The 20,104-nt window shown below is 34.8% G+C and overlaps 1 protein-coding gene across 29 annotated transcripts in view; it reads left to right on the top strand.

Moving 5' to 3' along the window:
* The window catches only part of LOC117431445 (RNA binding protein fox-1 homolog 1), a 603,925-nt gene that overhangs the window by 246,606 nt on the left and 337,215 nt on the right, over window positions 1–20,104 (top strand). The gene's annotated exons all lie outside the window — the stretch shown is intronic.

The raw sequence follows: 20,104 nt of genomic DNA, 5'->3' as shown, positions 1-20,104 counted from the left end.
GCAGATCTCTCTTGTTCTGATCAATAAAAGAATGCACGCAGTGAAGTTTTAACTTTGTTGTTACTTTACGGGGAAATTCTAGTCTAATGACCCTCAAATAATACCGACATCCAGATTGCAGGTTCCGATAACACACTGGTGATATTAAACAGTAATATAACTTTTTTTTTGTGGTATGCTAAATATTATTGAGACTAGGCTAAAGGTTTTTCCTATTTTATTTATTTATCGTAGCTTTCAAAATAGATGTAACTATAACAAATGATTATGTATCCCTCGATTTTTTTATTTATTTTTTCTAAAGAGTTATGTTAACTATCAGCTGGGATCAGGGACGCTGAGTACGTTGGAGACGAGACGGTGTTTTTTAAGTACACCTCAGAGACCGATATTCTGTTTGCGTTCTAGATGTGCATTAAATACATATTCGTAGGTCTCGATCGCAGTTAGTGGCTATGAGGGCGCTCTCAGAAGATCTGTGCACAAAGGCTTGTCTTTCATTGTGCCAACCCACGCAACAGCATGTCTTGAGGATTATAGGTACACTTTTATTTATTTTTTCTTAAGCTTATTCCACCACACAATCCTTCTGGGAATGAAAACAGTAGCTGTGTATTGCTTTAGTTTGCACCGAATCGAGCCTGGCAAGATCACACATGCCAACCTTTGATAGACTATGAACTGAAGGTTATAGATTTTTGATGGAGGGATAAGCTGCTACATATCTGTAGAGTATAACATAACCGATAGAATAAAGACGAATAATTGTAAAACATGGTATTTATTTGTTTTTTGTAATGTTAATGATTGTGCTTTATATTTAATGGGTGTCGTAAAGAAGACTGCAAGCTGGTATTTGAGTGCTGTATTTCTTTATTGCAATTAAAATTTAATTATTCCATTATGTTAATCCTGCCAGTCTTTCAACAAAGATTTACTAGAATATGAGTTTAAGTTGAATACGACTACGACTACGACTAATAAATAGTATAAGACATTGCAGCTAGAAGACATTTTAAGATAAATGCGCGATTTTGTATATGCCATTAGAAAAACAGTTTTTGTTGTGTTTAATGATGCATATCAATTACGTTATTATAAAATGTGATTGTTTTAATTTACTCTAGGCATATCCAAAACAGAGATTGCTTTATGTAATTACGGTTTGCTGTCACTGTAACGTTCCTTAATTATATCATGATGGATTTAACTTTATTTGCATTTGGAAAGCCCAAGCATCATTTATTTAACCAAACCTTTTGGGGCTGTTAAACGGATCACACTCACTGTAATTGTAAAGTCAATGCACTTTATTTTAGGTATAAAAGAAAAAAAACTCATAAAGATGTGTAGATGCTACCCATCTAAATCGACCTTATTTTAGATTGCAGCCTTTTGATACAGTGAATAATGCACATTTAAAGTCGGTAACCTTAATTAAGGGAATTTAATTTGCAGCTGACATTTACAGGTGCATTTTGTACTTGCTACCCCAGAATATAGGTGAAGTGCATTACAATATATTTTTTTTTAAATTTGTATTCTACATGCCTTTATGTATTGTAATGCATGCCCTTAACAGGTTAAATATTTCAGAGATTGTATAGCCTTTAGCGTAAGTCTATATGCCACTAAAATGTATTTTTTATCTTTTATTTATGCTTCACCGTTTGCTTGCATCTGATATTTCATACACATATTTCCACACAGTGTATCTGTCTTCCTCTCCGCAGGACAGCACCTAGATAAATCCTTACCAAATTAGACCTGTTTGTTTGAAAATAATAAGCTACTGGACAAAACAATGCACCTCTTTGGGTTACTGCAGCGGTGATTATGACAACTCATTGCTCAAATTAAGTGGTGGACCTAGTTAGTGTCATCCTTTTCCCTATATTAACAGCTTAAACAAACACCAATTATCATGCACATGAAAAGTGTTTTGTATTGATTTTAAAAATGCTGCAAATCAGGATAACACTGTGGAAGACTATGCCTGTTACAACACACCCCTACTGAAGAATTAATAACTTTAACATGCAATTAAAAATATGCAGTCATCTATGCACATTTTCATTATAACTTTTACAGCTTGTTCCCCTGTGAGCCTAAATGTATCAGCACTGTACTGAAAAAAAAAATATTATCAGTAAAATAGTTTATAGTTATTGTGATTCTTTTGAGCTATATTGACATGTATAGTCCCCCACAGCTGCAGGGTGTTGTAATTATATGTTTCAATAGGGGAGGGAACCTGTGTTCCTGTAGCTAATTCTGTCTTAGGGGAATGTTAACAAACTGGACTGTCATTTTTATTTTTTTTTTATGACAAAGTAGAGTGCAGGGAATGCTAAACTGTAGTCATCATTATATGTATTGCATACATGCCAACACTCCCTATATGGTCGGGACAGTCCCGATTTCCTAGCAAACGTCCCGCTTCCCGATGCATAGGAAGAAAGTCCCGATGTTTACCCATAAAAAAAAGAGAAAATTATTCTGCACATTAGAGTTAGAGAAAACCACACACTGTGCTCTTCGTGCGGCTGACACATCTGCTGATCACTAACTTATACAAAGGTAAGAACGCTTCATGTTTATTTTTACTGTCATGATGGTCGTGTCATGTTGAGTTGGGGGGATACGTCTATTATATGATAACGAGTGTATTTTGTGTATGACCCCTCCCGTGTGTATGATGCATATGACCCCTCCTCCCCCCCCAAATGTTGGCAAGTATTGTAAAATTTAATATGTGTTTGAGACGCCTATGTTTTTATGACTTTTTGTTCAGTATATTGATATTTATTGATTGATTATTGACATTGGTCGGTTGCATTGGTGGTTTGTTATTTTCCGCATATTTACTGTTGTGGTGTGGACAGTCTGAGTTTTAGTATTCTCACCTTTGCAATTGGCAAATATAATAAAAAAAAACACAATTAGTTTCTGAGATAAAGCAATCCCTCTTACTGTTAAATGTTTCTGCCAAGTAATTATCTCTGCAATGATTGCATGTTTTGTGTTCAAAATGAAACAGGGATGTTAACCCAGTCCCCCAGTGGCACCAAGAGGCTCCACGTTAGCCATTTAAATTCTAGACTATATGAAGCTGATGTGTCGATAAGGGTATTTTTCAAAACCTACATATACTTTTTTTTTTTAATGCAGTGAGGAGGAAGCGTGTTCCAAATTACTGAGCTGTGGAAGTAACATTGTGCTGTGCATGTCCCACTTTCAGAGTGGTCAAATTTCGTTGTGTTCTATATTGTTTGGAAGATTGCTTTCTAACTTGTTATAATTTTTTCAAGACTGCTTTACTGAAAGAAGGGGTTTTGTTTTGTTTGCCAAATGTGTGTGTGTATATATATATATATATATATATATATATATATATATATATATATATATATATATATATATATAATATATAGTTAAAACATTTTTAATCTTGGTTTGAATTCCCAGACATAATGTATAGTGTACCAATAACTGTTCTAAGCAACTGTACTTACTGTATGTACGTACCGTATGTATGTAACCTTTAATATGTAGTTTTACAGATGCATCACAATTACAAATTGAGTTTGACCTTGAGTTTGAAATGAATGCGTCGACTGATATAAAATTAACAGTGCAGTTCTCCAGTGCTGAAAATACTGTTATTTATGCTCTGTACATTCAGAATATGAGAATGTGTCAATATCTGTGCATGACTGGCCTTATGTGTGTGTTGGAAGTTCAAGAGTGGTTGTGGACAACCCTAACAATACTCGTATGCATCTAATAATGGTACAAATGTCGGGACAGTATCTTCATTTGCAAAGAGTTTGGAGAGGTTATGATACTCTGAGGACTATTGTTGGAATATGAGTAACATTTTTTTAGTTTGGAAATATGTTTTTTCCACAAACCAGTCCATGTAATACGGAAGATACTGTAATTATGTTGATGAGAACTGCCTAGAAATGATACCCCTTAATATCACTGGTGACTGGTAACCATGGAAACACTAAATTATGTTCTCCAGCAATACCAATATCTAATATTGAGGAAACCTAATTGTTTGCTTTGTTTCAGTTTCGGCTGAATAAATGTATTTTTATGCTGTAGGTTATTATCACTGATCTGTGTTTAGAGGTTAATATCTTGCTTAGGATTGGTGTAATAAAAGGAATTATTAAAAATAAATAAATTCTGCTTAACTATAACAATACCCTATAGGCCCTGTAATTATAACCTCTGAAGTAACATTTGTATTTGTTTAGTTTTTTTAATGTATTTTTTCTGAGTATGTTGATAGTGGAACTCAATTTATGAAGTAATGCTGGCTGCTAATGATCTCACTTTTATTCAGTGGGGATTACAGTGCCATGATGGACTTTCTCACAAACTGCCCTATGCCAGTAAATCCTCATACTCTACCTTGGGTCAGCCTTCCAGTAACAGATGTTTGGGAAACATGAAATCTGCACCAGTGCATGTGTGCATGTTCTCCAGATGGTGTTGGAGTGTGTTGTTAACCTCTACAGATATTTCTTGACTCAAGTAGAAGTTCAAGAGCCTCTGGAGACACATGTGAGTTAGGGAAACACTGGAGTTTGCATCCAATGCTCTCACAGTGTTATAAAGGTTAGACACGCTTTCAGGGAATTGTCTCCCTTGGGGTGTGAGAAGATGAAGTTCATTGTCAGTCACTGGTTTATTCTGGGCTTTAAAGGTGTATTAATGCTCAAACAAGCTATCACTGAAAAGAAACTGTGCGTGAAAGTACTTGATAAGTCCTATTTTGTTAACTAAGGAAAACAGGTTTGACACTGTTTTTGCAAAGGAGTTAATAGATTATGGGTACCATAAATACTGTGCTTAAAATGGGTTAATATATTGACATGTGACAGTTTTATACTTTGTAAAGACAATGCATAACATAGCTATAGCATGTATTTCTCTTTGTCATGCTTGCCTATACAGGATAGATATAACATGTACGTGCAAATGTTTTAAACCTAAACCCAGCTGAAAACATGTATGTAATCCAAGGTGACGGGGTATAGGTTCAGCAAACTGACCCCTACGATCAATACATGGAACAAACTCCATACTCCAAGGTTTTTTGCATAGCAACATTTCCTTAGCAGCAGTTGACACTCAGCAAACATAATAAAGTAGAATACCATTATTGTGAAATTTGTATAGGTGCGGTGCAGTACAATTAAACTCAAATCTTTTGAGTGCTGTGGCTTTTGTGGCACTGAATTTGAAGATGCCCTGCTGTTGTTGTTGGCTCATAATGGGATTGCATTTGTTGATGGAGCTATGGTGAAAGAGAGAGAAACATCAGACCTGTCTCTTGACAGAAATGTTATTTTCTGTAGAATTTCCTTTGCTTGTCTTGGATTGTTAGTTCCACTTCTTTCCAATTGAAGTCGCACAGCACACAGTATTGCCAGCAGCAATAAGTGGAAATGAAAGGCTGCAGTGCCGACATTAGAAAATACCTTGAATTCTGCCTTTTTATTAGGCATTCCTAAACTCAAACCAAAAAACTGCAGCCACTATTGTAATTCAGCACGACTTTTAATTTTGGTTTCTGTGAACACTAGGAGTTTTAGGCAAAAGGGGATGCAATGTGACATCTTCTCTTGCCCCTTGTTTTTATGTTTTAATGAGGTATATTTTTCACTACTGTATACTTTATTAATTTTTGATAAATCCCAGAAGCTAAACAGATCTTTTAATACAGAATGCCCTGGAGTATTGTACAATATTCATTCCAAATGCCCTTTTCCACTGCCTGGTCTAAACCCTTTCTAATATAGTGAGCTTTGTCATGCTTCCCTACAGTGCTGTAAGAAAGAGAGTACTAATAATGTTCATTAGCACAGTGCATGCAATTATTATCTTTTAGTAAATGAGTGATTGCTTGCAAGGGACAGTTTCTGTTCTCCCCTCCCAGAAATAGTAAAAGGGAGAAAAAACATATAAGTTCACAGAAAAAAAAACACCTTGAATGACCCCTAAAATCATAAAGAGGATTAGTGACTCATTAATACCAGCATCATCGACTCTTTGGAAATGTTTACTGATTTAATGCCTGCATCTATCTATCTATCTATCTATCTATCTATCTATCTATCTATCTATCTCTCTATCTATATATATATATATATATATATATATATATATATATATATATATAGATAGATATAGGCCAGTACACCATTAAAACTTCATTAAATGTTTTAAAATGTTTCCTGGCTCTCATATTCAATAGCAAATGCATAGGCCAAGGCACAGTCTCTAGATGCATAAACCAATGTACCGTCTTGTATCATCCTTTTACAAATTTAAAGGAATGACTGTGCCAATTGAGCTGATTTGCAGCTGAGGCTAAGTAGTGGCTGTATGGTGCAAACAGCATGGTTTTACAGGGAGGGAAATATTCATTTCAAATTCACCAAGTGCCACAGAAGAATAAATATTTACTGTATTTTTCATATGAAACTGTTGGTTCTAACTGGTCCACTGTACAGGATGCCCTTAATGTTCAATTGCATAAAATCCTCACAATAAACCTCAAACACGACGTGTGACTGGAACTGGCATTCTGTCTCTTCCAAAACATCTGAGTCATTTGTGCAATGGGCACATTGTAATGGGTGTTCCATTTGGATGCAGGAAGAAGTAATGGCAAGTATTGACAACACTGACCCCAGCCCGGTAACGGTAAGCTCTATAGCTCCTTGCTCAAAGGAGTCTGAACCGTTATACATTGGTTCAGCAGCTCACAGGGATTGTTATAGCCTCTGTCTGCTACTCTAGTATACCACTTTAAAGATCACTTCCTCTTCAGCTCATACACCAGTGCAGATGTAAGTGCAGTGGTTGGATAAGGAGATCCTTAGGTTTCACTCTTGCTATTTAACAGAGTGCTCTCCGCAGTGCCCAACAGTGGTTCATTATTGGTAGAGAGAAAACAAACCCTGTCTGAATCTGAATACTCTATTCACAAAGAGAGCTCAAATGTCCTTAAAGTTCTACATTATTGAAGTTGCATTTAACCTTCCAATGTGTCTTTCTCCTTTTTAAAAGGTTGCTTTGCCTTTTTTCATATGGATTCAACATGAAAGAAAAGTCTCAGAAATTGGTAGTAAAAAAAAAGTGATAGCCTGTAGACCATTATACAAAACTGCTTATTGTTATGATCAACATCATTTGTTCAAAGGAACATGGAATGACTGCAGGTAATTAAATCCACATGAATTAACAGGGCTGAATTCAAAATGAATTACTTCAAAACTCAGAGGAAGTGCATACGATATTCAGATGTTGTTCCTGCTATTCATTATGAATCTGTGGCCATTATTTTAAAGTGTTACCCAATTGTTATGTGCATATATGTGTGCATGCATTATGGGAACAAATAATAGCAATTAAAACTGTGTCTTGTGGTCATCAAAAGGTAATGTTTTATTGGTTATTGCTGGAGGAAAGGAATCAATGGCAAAGAAATTATATAAATAAAACAACATTTTTTTTAAAAAGTAATCCCCCTCCGGGGCTAGAGTTCACGCAGAGTTGCTGAACTACTGAAGGACATGTGGCAAGATGTGGGGTAGCTGGCTTGCTTGTCAGTGATCAGATAGTTGGCATCATGTGTTGGCATCAGATGACCTGCACATTAAGAAACTGCAAGGCTTTCCTGTTCACTGAGGTGAGTGTTGCCAACAGGTGCCTGGAGCGCTGATTTCCTCATCCACAAAAGTGACCCTGTGATAGTGTTCTGGCTGTGTGTTAGCCACTACCTGCTGTCCTTGATATTCCTGGCTGGAAAGTGATCCAAGCAGTCTGGTTGCATTGCAAGATCATCACTGAAATGTCTTCTGGAGGAAGATCTCTGGTCACAAACCCCAGACAGGAATATAAATTATCAGATTTAATATTCTAACAAAGGAAAGTCACAAAATAGAAAATATTACATATGTAGACAGTAGTGTTGATTTTGAATACATTTCAGAATTCGGATTTAAGATTCTTAGAAGAATTACGTTAGAATTGTGAGGTATATAGTACATGGCATACAGTCGTTGTACTTCATGCAATTATACAAATGGTTGTGGGACATTTTTATATTTTGTGATTCTATTGCTCTACACAAGTGATAACATAGTGCATGTGCAACTTTCGTTTTGTTGATACAACTGCAAATTGCCTTTTAAAATAAAATTATTTGTCTCAAACCTTGCAGGATTGGTTTTATGGATCTAAGCTATAATGAAAGTTAACAGTGAACAACCGATTAATAGAATCCTATAACCCCCCCCACCAAAAGAAAATGCAACCCTTTTATCTGTTTTTATAAAGTCCCTGTATATTATGCAAATCCTCAAAAAGTGATGCTAATTTCAGTTGTGAGTCCAAGATTGAATTGAGATCCTACTTTTTTTATATTCTGCTTATTTTAACAAAAAAAGAGGTTGAAATCATAAGTGTAGCATATTTATTGAGATGATGGCTTGTGATTATTGAATCGGATCTGTGTAGTATAAAAGTGGAATTCATTGTAGCGCTATTTTCTTTGTATTGGTACAATGCATTTCCCTTTTCCCCCTGAGCTTTTTCATGTTAAACACTTATCTCGTACATCACCATAATAGATTCAGCAAATATTTTTTTAAAAAAGTTCCTGCACACACAAATTTATGTGTCTTGCAGTGCATATGTGTCCATTATAATTTAAATACAAATTTTATATTAATAGAAAATGTTAAAATCATAATTAGATTTTATTTTAAGTCCTCATTATCACATTTAATTTGTCTTAGCTAAATTTTAAAGTAATTAAAAAAGTAACTATGTTCTCTTCTTGTCACTTTTTACTTTAAAAAAAAAAAAAAAAGCATTAACATGAATTATATTTATTTCAAGAGGGAATTTTAACTAACTTTTTCTTTTCAAAAAATGTTGGATACTGTGTATGTAAACTTTGCACACTTAGGAAGGCATAACTGTTATTTTTATGTTATTTTTAAGTTGTATTTATTTATTTTAACTTTGTTTTAGCCATCTGCAATTTGAATATGTAATGCACATTGATGGCCAGTTGTCATTTTCATGTAACTAGATACTAGAAACCAAGCTAAAGTTTGGCTGGGTTTGACTTGTTCTATTTGATGTTGTACAGTAGGGCTGCACATTGTCTTGGATTCAGAGATCTGTACATTGAAGGTACAGTTTATCTAAATGGGGTGGCTGTTTAGAGTTAAGTGTAAAATTACATAGCATCAAGAAAAACGAAAATGGAAACATCCATCAGTAATTTTCAACAGCAGGCATACCTGAAAGGTTGTAGGTGTTCTGTTTTAGCTGTGGAAAGTGGTTAGTACCAAAGAACACACACAATTCACACAGTATTGCAAATAAATGCTAAAGCACACACATTTAAACAGTGGGAAACCAATTAGCCAAAATAAATCTGTTTAAATAAAATAAATAAAAATAAATACAGGTACGCCAGGTAGGAATTAATCATTTAATCATTGACATTCTGTGGGTGTACAAGAGTTTTTTTCAGAAGTAGTTTTTAGAGCTGCATTTTTTTCTCTACCTTCATATTCTCAAATCTCTGTGACAGTTATTTACATATGGAAGGCACTGAAGCAAGCTCCCTTAAAACTACTGGTTGTCAATGCATAGACTTTATGGTCTCAATCAGCTTAGCATGTTCTATACAGTGTATCTATATATATATATATATATATATATATATATATATATATATATATATATATATATATATATATATATATATATATATATATCTAGTTGGAACCTTGAGACACCTCCAGACTGAGATGCTGGCATCTCCACCTGACTGCTTGACCTGTCTCGTATTGGTTAATATTGATTAGTCTTGTATTGATTTGTCTATAAATGTTAGCTGTAGGTGCTAGGTTACATTGTTGAACTTGCAGAAATTCTGACTGCAATAGCAATCACATTATATATGCATGAGGGTTGTGGATAGGCATACTGCAGTCACCCAGCTTCAGAGATTTCTATACGGAAGATGGGACAATGCTATAGTTCCCTATAGACAGCTGGTGTTGAATGAGGAAGTCATTTCTACATTTTTAAAGGGTATAATGGAATTCTAACAGGGATAGATGCTTTAAGCATCTGAAGATCCGGGTGTGAATTTATAGATTACCAGTCTGACATGATTTAACAACTGCCATATAATCAGGGCTAATTAGTTTGATACATTCTTTTAACTGTTTTCCCCCCTCCAATTTAACAGGACATTCAGAGCGTTTCAGTAGCAAAGCAACTTGTTATCAAGATGCACACACATGTCAACCCTCACTGAGCTTGTAAAGTATTTAGTATATTCTGCTTCCCCGTACAGCCATCTGTTGCACTGACAGTACAAAGTGTTGGAAACAAGAACAAACGTATGTTTGAGTGTTCCATACAATCATAATGACAAGGAGTCACAAGATACATAACGTCGAGCTGTAAGATTGGGAGAAAAGCTGGTAACATATGTTTTCCATTATCAGTAAGCTGCAGATGATTGTTTCTAAGTACAGGTACTGTCATTGTTGAGCATGTTAAGAAATTCGTGGAGGGCAAAGCTCGCTGCAGACACAGAGTCTTTTATCTCACCTGTCAGCTGATAAAAAGAAACCAGTTACTGGATAGCTGTTGTGGTGGTGCAACACTCCAGTGCCTTTGTATGTTAGCTGTCTGAATCTGAAGGTTATGAACTAGGGTTGCCACTAAATTTGCAATGCATTGATACAGATTGTACACAGTACTGGGGTGGCTATGTTATGTCTATGTAATGAAAACCAATAATACACATTCATTTAGATTCTTCTGTGTCAGTATACTGTCGGTATATTAAAAAATCTTAAAATCCATCTCTGTCAACTGATTTTGACATATTTCATAATACATATTTACTGATCAATAGCATGTTTTAAAGCAAGTTTGTATTGATTTTATCACCAAACGTCCATCACCTTGCCATGCATAAAAAACGTGTTGCTGGATTTCTGATCCACCATACAGATACTGTACCATTACTTATAGCCTTCAGACTACAAGTACCAGACAGTGCTTGCAGTTTGTACATTTTATTTAAGTGACATTTTATTCTGTACACAGTACCAGGAGTTAATTTTATTTTACCTCCTAAAGGTTTCCTCACAGTTTTATCATTTACAAATTAAAAAAAAAAAAATCCTGTAATGTGCAGTGTGATGATGTTCCCCTTGTGGCTTATGATTTTGCAGCACAAACTTGTAATCTCAAGCAATTGGGATGATTTAGTTGGGAAATCGATAGGGTGTGATGTATCCGGAGTTCTCATTATTGTAATGTACCAACATCTCTTCAGGAGCCCAGAGCAGGCCGATTTTGGTCGGGTAATTTATTGTACAATCTTGTAGGGCAAACTATAACTTCACTTGGAATAAGAATCTGTACATTTTATGGTGGTTGTTCCAGTCCTAGGTCATTAAGACCTTCCAATGTGATCAATACTGGTGCTTGTTGATCACTACTGAATAAAGCAGTCAAGCAGAATGTTAACTGATGTGGGAAATAAGACCAAGCCTGGTGATGTGGTGAATTAATGTTCTTAATATATTTGTGGCATTCATTTGCATTTGGATCTGGTCCCAAAAGTCTTGACAGGAGGCATAACATTTTGTAAGGGGATTCTGGTTTAGTTTTGAATCCTATATGAGTAGCTGGGCATTTAAGCCTAAATTGCACATCCTTATGTTTCTTTATATTGCACATTGCACCCCCAAAAACCATGCCGTTTTAAAGAGAATGTTTTTCATAAGTCTACATCTACACACATCAATATTGAAATCTGATTTGGCATGTGAAGTTGGGCTTCAAAATACATTTCTAACTATGAATAATATTGAAGTATTTGTGGTAACCCATCCAGCAGATCAATGTAATGCAATAACATGTCTGGTTTCCCAGCAATGGTGTTGGATTGGATTTCTGTATGCATTGATCCCAGACACTTTTTATTTTTATTGTGGAAATGTTGGTCTGTTTTGCTCTTAATTTATGGGAATAAGATACATTAAAAGACTACATTTTTTGTCTGAAGAGAGAACTTGTACTTTTGACCTTCTCGTCTGTAGGATCAATGCTGTGCTGTATGTTGACCCACTATGCTGGTTTATGCACAGTTTATACATAGGTCTATGATCTGCTAGAGGTGTCACATGAAGTCAAATACAGATCAATTTCACTTTAAATGCTGAATGCATGGGTATTTGTATCTTAAAATTGCTACTACTGCTCTGATGGCTAATCTGACTGTATAGGAACATCACGAGGTTACAGTAAAATTGACAGATTGATTAACTGATGGGGATTATTCATACTGGGCAGCCATTTGAGTGTGCAGTCTTGTTTACAAAGACCCAGTTCTCATGCGAAGACTGAAAAAGCCTATGCTTTTAGGGGGCAGAATTTTCCAACTGTCTTTAACACATGTCGTGAGAACTTTGGTGTCCATAAATCATTATGTTGAGGTATACATGAGAGAAGTAGATCCAGGTGTCCTCAAAAGATGTGACCTGTGACCTTATTGACCAGGATTGTAGGGGTACTGATTTTCCATTCTGGGGAATAGCAAATTCTTTTTTTTTTTAAATGACCAATTCCGTTTTTTTCCCCCCCACTTCTTATCAATTTATTGATAATTAAACATGGCATTTGACATAAATGTTGATAGTTAAAATAAGTAAATTAATAAATATTACCACTTTTATTTATTTATTTTAACTAAGATTTTCAATTGGACTCTTATTGCTTATAAACATCACTTTGCTCATTGCTGGTAACAGTTAAAAAAACAAATGTCCAGCACTGTTGTAAGAATCATATTTACAGTCTTCCACTGACACTGTACTACAGTCTACAAATAAAGGTGTTTTAAAAAGGATGTGTTTAGCTTATTGCTGGTATTACAATAACAATACAAAATATTAAACAGTTTAACAGTCCAGCAATGTCATGTGAGAGTAATCCTATGTACAGTACTCCACAAATTAAGTTTAGCGTTTTACTGGCATTATAATAACCAGGATAAAATATGAAACACTGATAAAGGTGTGTTGATTGACTCGTTGCTACACAGGTTCACTGCTGTGTATCACCCCATTGTAATTTAAATAGCGCCTCTTTTAATGTAAACACATAATGAATCCTCCCAATTGTTTCTTTGCTAATTCTGCCTTTTTATTTGCTAAATTTAACAAGAGGTGTGACTCCATACAGAATGTCTTTATAAAACAAACACAGTGTGTAGTGTAGTGACTACATCATTTACACAGTAAAGTGATGAATTTTAAGGAATGTATAGTTAGAAAAATAGCTTTGAGCTTGTTTCTTCATTGTCAGATAATATCATTTAATTAAGAAACGGTCATGGTTTAACATGGCTAATTATAGCTTTATTAAATGCAGGTAGAGTGGAAAGAAATAAACAAAACAATAGTTAAATACACAATTAATTTAGCTTACTTACTTCGGCAAAGCCTTGCCTTGAGCGCAGTACCTTAGGTCTAAGTTTTTCAGCATAGAAGAATGCAGGGCTTTCCCATTTTTTGTTACCATCCTTTTTGCTTTCTTCTTCTCTCTGTGTTCACGACTGGCAATATGATCTTAATGGTATTGACTCATACATGATCAATCGAGTGACAGCAGAATAGTATCCCACTATCTTCATATAGATAATGAAATGTTTTAGCTCTGTCTTTTTCTGAAACATTGAATTTTTTTCTTCTTCGTTGGTGTAGCCGCCATTTTGAGTTTCAGTTCAGCAGAGACGCTGTGTGAAGTCACATGATGAATGAACTGAACTTCACTGGGTGTAGTGGGGAAAAAAAAACAAAAAAAAAAACAACTGGAGTTGTGAAAAGAAACAGACGAAATTGAAAAATTCCGTTCCCAAGGCCTCATTCCGGAAAATCCGTAGTCCTAGAATTGTGTGCTGTTTAATGACTCAACAGAGCATCATTGAACAACATTTGGGTGCGGACATAATTCTCAGAACCTGGCCCAATACTGGTGTCAGTGTCTTCTACGGTCAGGTCAATTTGTATAATTTGCCAGAACAACAGTTCTGTTTTTGTGTTTTTGTTTTTTTTTATATAACAATCTGTTTCTTTGACAAGAGACATGGTTGAACAATTTGGTATAATAATAATAATAATAATAATAATAATAATAATAATAATAATAATAATAATAATAATAGTCAAGCAAATCTAAATTTCACTGTTTTATTTTGCAGGACAGATTTAGAATCCGATTCAGCTCTGTCCCTGTGCAGATGGATTATCAAGACATTAGTGATGCTGTCTGCAATGTCAAGTCAAAACGAAGCCTGTGTCTGCTTTGATCCCATAGACCATATTGGCCTACAATAGATTCCTAAAAGTTTTTTTTTATATATATATTTTTTTAATTCCAAATGATTATTAGCATGATTATTTTCAGAAGGTAAAAACCCACCCAATAAAGTTACAACCCCCCCCCCCCCCCCCAAAGAAAAAAGGTATTAGTTGTATTAGGTTGTCTTCTTATTTGTTTTATAATTGTTATAGGTAATGATTGAAAAAATAAATCTGTCCCAATGTCCTTACAGAACATATCCACTTTGAAAGCGCAATACTTCTGAGTCAATCCCAAATAATTTACTTGATTTGGTGAGATGTATGGTGGCCAACATTGGGATATTGTTTGGCAAAGGAGCCATAATGTTGTCTTTCCAGATGGCTGTTGTGTTATTCCTAATGTTAGTGGTGTGGCTGCCTGACAGTTGTGACAATGCAGTAATGAGTGCGTAGCCTTTTAGCTAAATCCAATTAAAACTACAGATTAAGTATCTCTTTCAACAGCTCAGCCTAGTTTCTCTGCCAACATTAATAGGATGGAAGCATTATCTGTTTAGCTGCATTTTAAATTATCTGTCAGTGTTCTCGCCCCACCAGAACTCTGTATATTGTAAACAGATAGTCACATGGTAGGTCAGAACATGAAGGTGTTGGAGCTTTGCATGGACAGTCTTAATGCATAACTACCTGATAGGGTGGTATCTAAACCTGTTCAAAACCTCAGTATATAGATTTGAAAAGGAAATCAAACACAAAATCAATTAATACATTTTACGGCATGCTACATTTTATAGTTTACCCACTTGAAGGGCTTTTATTTGCATACAATTAAACAAGTTTGGTTAGTTCAGTACAAAATAGAACAGAGGACAGCAATATACAAATGAAAAACTTGATCAATTTAAGTCAAAGTATTACTTTTTTTTTTTTTTTTAGCTTAGCAGACTGTGCCACTCTGAGGCCGGATGTTGTAAGTGCAGTTTATTTTTATATTATTTTGTATTTTGCCACACCATTAAAGAATGTGGTAAATGCAGCAAATATATTAAGTAAACACCAGTTCTCAATTGCCTGCACCTTCTTGTTCCTATTCCTGATCACAATGTCCGGGTTTCCTTTCTTCTCTTCTACTTTTAAATAATAACACCAGCATGTAAAAGAAATAATGATCAATTTCCTTTCCAGACAAAGGCATGTTTGCCACTTCTATCTAATAGTGTATTAAATACCCACCTTGAAAGATAATTTGACAATTAGCGAGGTGTTATATTGTAGTTAACAGGATGTTTACCCTGTATGAACAGGGTGTTGAGTATTTAATTAGCTGGAGCAGTAAAACAAGTACATGTATAGCACTAAAACAAAATATATGTATTTGTTTAAACAAACAGCATTATCCACACTATTGACCATTCATGCACAGACATTGCCTATAAGGCAAGGGGAAGAACTAAACATTACTTCATCCTTTTTCTTAAACCCACCTTTTGGAGTAAAATCAAAACAGACATTGATCCATTTTATTAATAAATCCTCCAGTGATTTTTAAATTCTCTTTGTATCAAGTTCAGTCAGAGTTGTGGGTGTGACTATCACCAGCAGCAGGCTTTTTACCAGCAAGTAACATTTTACAGCTTAAATCTGTTATTCTTCGATATATCAAATAAACTGGAAAAGGTCATGACTTCTGTAAATGAACTGAAATACTTGAGGAAAAGCATTTAATCTAAAATCCTGCAAAACTATTAAGATGTTTTCTTGTTTGTAAATAACTGGTAATAGTAAAAACCACTGAGTAACACATCTGGGACTGGAATCCTATTTAAAAAAAATACCATTAATTATATTTACCAGTTCAACACTATTTTAATCTTAAGAGTAATGTCAGGGGAAATTCATTTGTAAGTAGATTGTCTAACACATATCTGTTATACAGTACATTATGACTGTTGAAAAATAAACTGTAGACTGAAATGTAATGCGATATACTGGTAGCAGAACTTAACGCAGTGATAGTTGGACCATGTACTGTAGTAGTAGACCTGGAGGAGAATAATAAACCTTCCTCATCTTAAAAAATACAGTAAAGTGGTTTCCCTACAGAAATTGCAATTACCATTGGCTAAGAGCAAAAATACATTAGAAGCTTTTTTTAGCCTCAAAGCCATCAGAATTGAACATATTATTTGTAGACTGCCAAGTCATAATGGGTCAAAACACGGACATAGGAACTTGCAACAGAGAATAACAATGAAGCTGATAAAGAGAAAATCAAGCTGAAGAAAATGAGTTGCAAACAGTATTTAGAAAATAATGATGTGGTGCCTGTTGACTTGGGCAAAAAATATTGTGCAAGAGATAACAACACAGGCTTATAAAGATATAGACATCTTTTAAATTTGATGGAGCCTAAGCTGTTGAATTGACGTAAAAGGCAGTTTTGCTTTATATAATGTATATTCAGTATTGCATATATATATATATATATATATATATATATATATATATATATATATATATATTAGTAGCACAGCAGGGATAGGGTTAAAAATGTGTGTACATACTCAATAAGGGGGATTAAAAGTACACACTGCAATGTGTGTGGTGATATAGTATTGTGCCTAGTGGTATAGATGTTGAGAGCTCTCTGTATGAAACATCTGTCACCACCTCAAACTCGTCTGTCTTGTTTAACTTGGCCCCGTTCAAATCGAGTCCTCCAGAGCTGAAAAGAACATGCAGCAGCCCACTTCACCACCTGGTCTCCCCTCTTTATGATCACACCTTAGTAAGGATTAGAAGTGGCATTTCACAGGCACTGGCTAAAGTGGAGACTGTCTTTAATCCAGCCCAATGTCTCCCAGCCGGAGTCACTATGAAGCAAATGGGAATTGCCGACATGACAATTGGATCGCTGTATGAGCCTGTGAAAAATATCATCATAGATTTCACACGCAGGGCTAGCTCTGCATGTATTCTATGATATGTAACATCAAGTAAAAGTGCATTATTATAAGTAGAAAATAGCTTAACCCTTACTAGCTTTACCATGCTGTTGGTCGATTTCAGACAACCTAGTAACAAAAAAAAAAAAAAAATGATTTGACTTTCTATTTTACAGAAATAATAATAATAATAATAATAATAATAATAATAATAATAATAATAATAATAATAATAATAATAATAATGCTGCAATTACAATGTACAAAATATGATTTGAATGGTAAGCTTAAATGATAATTGTGGGTATTTTTTTACTGCACATCCCTAGAAAAAGGTATTTTATTTCAAACCAAAATGTTAAATGGAAGCGATTTTTGGGTTGCTTAGCAACAGTAGGTTAACCAGTGCAAAGAACATAGTTATCAGCATTTTATTTGTCCAGTCATATCCATGTCATAAATTTAGATGCATTAAAAACAAAAATCAAACAGTCATATGCACTGATTGGATTTGCTTTGAACTAATAGCAGGGTTTTTTTTATGAATGTTAACATACTAAATACTAAAAGAAACCTAATAATTCAATGACAAACATTTCGGCAAGTCTTTCTTAATGTCTTTAAAGACTTCTAGTAGAAACAAATAACAATGAATTCTAGTTTCAATTAGTATTTCTAAATGTAGCACCATTGAGTGTTTCATAGTTATGGTTAATAAAAAGTCAAGCCATATGGATTTATACAAAAAAAAAAATACATTCCTTATACACTGTTTAAATTTGAAAGAAAAAGCTAGATATGTACTGTATTTCATTCTATGTGTAAAAAAAATAATAAAAAAAAATGAACCACTGTTTTTGAGAACTTGGCCCACATTAGGATTTTCCATGTTTTCTCATTATGGCTACACATAACTTAACGGTGACTTTGTGTAATGTAACATAATCATAATTAAAAGCATTATTCCTTAGACATCAATTGCCATCTGCAGATAATATGCACCTACAAAACCCCACTATTGTATCATTATGATTGAGGCTCACCAACAGCAGATAATAATTTCTTTGTATACCACCTTCTTATTTACAAGCCAAGGAGATGAGAATGATCTTTTAAAATAAAGATTGGCAGTTTTTTGACTGTCACTGTTTTCCAACACCAGAAAGTTCTCATTTTTCTTCCTTTCTGTGAAATAGATATCCATTAGAATACAGAGGGACAAGGCTGCTAAATTTACATTACAATATTATTATTATTATTTATTTCTTAGACACCCTTACCCAGGGCGACTTACAGTTATTACAAGATATCACATTATTTTTACATACAATTACCCATTTATACAGTTGTTTTTTTTACTGGAGCAATCTAGGTAAAGTAAAGTACCTTGCTGAAGGGTACAGCAGCAGTGACCCCCAGCTGGGATTGAACCCACGACCCTCCGGTCAAGGGTCCAGAGCCCTAACCACTACTCCAAATAAGGTATTCATTAAAGCATCTATGGAATATGTGCATTGTTTTGTCTGACCAGTACAAGCCAATAATAATAATAATAATAATAATAATAATAGCAACAGAATGACAATGAAGCTGATAAAGAGAAAATCAAGCTGAAGAAAAATGAGTTATTAATATTTAGAAGATGACGGCTTAGGATGAGTTTTCGAATTAAGCTTATGAATTGTACTTCATACAATAGATAGTACATAAAACAAAAGGGTTTTAAACAAGATTTACTTTCCACATAAAAGAACAATTTCCAGAGCTGATGAAATAAACAGGTATAGATTTCTGTCACAAAGACGGCCAGAGTGGGTGGCGTCAGACTGGAAGCAGGAAGGAATTCAAACGCAGACAGACGGTGATGGTGATGAGCTGAGTGCAATGGCTGCACTCAGCGTTTATTAACAAATAAAAGGGTTGTAAACAGCACAAAAACAGGACACGGCACTTGCGCCAAAATAAACAGACATACAAAACGGACTAACACTAAACAAACGGTGCACGGACAGACAAACAGACACGGTGAGAACAAACACTTTACGTTTACGATCTTTCACTATTTAGTCTCTCTCTCTCTCTCTCTCTCTCTCTCTCTCTCTCTCTCTCTCTCTCTCTCTCTCTCTCTCTCTCTCTCTCTCACCCGTTCTCCTCTTCCGAACACCCAACCCCCGAGTGACTAAACGTGCATCTATTTATACTGTTTGTGCTGGGATTCAATTACTAATTAATTATTCACTTGAATCCCAGCACGTGAATTCATTACGTGCAACCCCGTGCCACACATTATACACATTTTATCTGCACGTGAAGTGATGTGCCATCCTCGTGCCTAAATATAATTATACACTTTAAACACACGTGAAACACAGACCCGTTTATATCCCGTGTACCAATCTATACACCAACATTTACACACGCAACATACAACACATAACACACAATTGCACACAGGGGCGGGGCACATTGCCACAATTTCCCATAGACATTAAAACATCCCAACCAACAATTTGCCATCCTCCACTCATTACCAGTGTATCAATTGTAATATTGGGAACGAAATTCGAACGCAATTCTGAATACTTTTATTGTGTCACACTGCCAACCTGACAATCATGTTTGGCTTTTTGAAGTTTAAAAGACTTGTCTTTGGCCATTAATTAAGGTCGTTTGTGACCATTGAGACACCCATTTAAGGAAACAGTCCAAAAAACAGGTATT

The sequence above is a fragment of the Acipenser ruthenus genome, chromosome 22, assembly GCF_902713425.1.
Source record: "Acipenser ruthenus chromosome 22, fAciRut3.2 maternal haplotype, whole genome shotgun sequence".
NCBI classification, from domain to species: domain Eukaryota; kingdom Metazoa; phylum Chordata; class Actinopteri; order Acipenseriformes; family Acipenseridae; genus Acipenser; species Acipenser ruthenus.
Note: the sequence above shows the minus strand (reverse complement) of the source record. Positions and strands in the feature narration are given on the sequence as shown.